Source organism: Impatiens glandulifera, chromosome 5, assembly GCF_907164915.1.
Source record: "Impatiens glandulifera chromosome 5, dImpGla2.1, whole genome shotgun sequence".
Lineage (NCBI taxonomy): Eukaryota > Viridiplantae > Streptophyta > Magnoliopsida > Ericales > Balsaminaceae > Impatiens > Impatiens glandulifera.
In genome coordinates, this window is record NC_061866.1 from 24,225,803 (window position 1) to 24,227,706 (window position 1,904).

The following is a 1,904-nucleotide window of genomic DNA, read 5'->3' on the forward strand; positions in this document are numbered from 1 at the left end:
TCAAGTTGAACTCGGTAAAGGTGAACCGCTCCCATCCGGTAATCTTTTAAACTCTGAGTAGATGAGCAAGAAAACTGCTAAAGCGGCTAGGCCGAAGTCATCTAGAACAAAATCATCAAAAGGAACCAGCTCGTCTGCACCGGTTGGTGAAAGTTCAGAACAAGCCAATCCTAAGGGAAAGGCGGTTCAAGCCGAAGCCCAGCAGAAGAATGGAAGAAAGAAGAAGTCGGTAAAGAAAAGCACTCAGAAACCGGTAGATTCCGGGAAAAACAATATCTTTTGACAACTCACCAAAGAGAACTGTAGATGTCTTCCAGCTGATCCCAATCAACATAGTTCATCCAAACCCAGCCGAATCCTCATCATCAAGGCAAACCGAACCCTCGGGGAGCCAAGAAACTCAGTCAAAGTCGAAGGAAATTTCGACTACAGAGGTTAGTGTTCATTCTGAAAACTCCAAGTCCCCGAACAAAAACCTCGATGAAATAATGGTCGACGTAGGTTTAAGAACCTCAGAGGTCATAGTGGACGTGGTCCAAAACATTGCTCATGAAACCGAAGACGACGTGACAAGTCTTCTCAAGCCAGTTGATCGGGTTGAGGTACCCGGTCAGAGTGAAATCCATGCGGTCGAAGAAACGGCCAACACAGAAAACATCATTCCTCCGGCTCAAGAGGGAAATATCGAAGAAAAAGATCCATCCGGTTCGGCTGGGGACAAATCCGTTCCAACCGAAACAACGCTCCAATCGGCTCAAGATGGGCCAACCAACTCAACAATCACACCTGAAGGTTCATCTCGGGTTAACAAGGGAAAAGAAGTTATGCGTGAGGACTCTCTAGTGCAAAGAGACCATGAAACTCAAACTGTTCTACAACCTGAAATCATACCGGAAGCCGAGGTTTCTATCTCAGCAGAGAAAGAGGAAGAAATGTTTCAAAAGTTCATCCAGGATATGAACATGGAAGCTGAAGACCTGGCCACGTCTTATCATCTATGGGTCAGGCATGATCCCTGATTTCAACGGGAATGAGTACTGGGAGAAACTCGTAGCTCTGGAAGAGGAGGCTCTCAAGGTAACCGGTTCCGACGTTATTCAGGCCGCATATGCTAAAACCATGGTAATGGAAGAATACGCAAAGTTACAAGCGGTAACTGATGCCATGAAGAAGGCTGAAGGAGCAGAACTAACTCCAATGGAGTTAAGAATGCTTAAGCGGTTTATGAAAGTGCGGAATGACCTTACTCGAAAGATTGACCAGCTAGAGGCAGAATGGAAAGAGGAGTGCAAAACTGTTCTAATGCACGCCGATCAATTTCGAAGCAAACCTATCTTTCACACCGGAGAGTCCTCCAAGACAGCAGAAGAACGGAGCAATATTCCTCCACAGACTAATCAGGCTCCGGGACTTGAGCAAGTGAAGGAATTGGTTGTTGACACGATTATCTCTTGTCTCCACAAGTACAATATTGCTACGGATGAGAAAATTGCAACCGTTGAAACCAATCTAACCGAAACCGTCCGGGCATCCATTCACTCAAATATTGTTGAAACCGTTCAAACATCGATCAAGTCAATGATCGCCGAATCTGTTCAAACCGCAACCGCTCCTTTTGATCGATATGATGCAGGCTATGGCAGCTCAGATTGAGGAGCTGTCTAAACTGCAAGCTAATAAGGCTCAAGAGCAGATTCGTGCTGATGTCGAAACATGCAGGAGACTTCAAGACGAAGAGGAGGAGAGAGAACGATTAAGAAAAAGGAAATTGAAGACAAAGATCATGAGTTGGCTAAGAAACACAATGATGAAGAAAAGGCTGCTCAAGCAGAATCCACACCGGCTCAAGCCTATCACTCAATGAAAACGAGGAACAAGAACAAACGTAAGGCGGTTGAAACTCT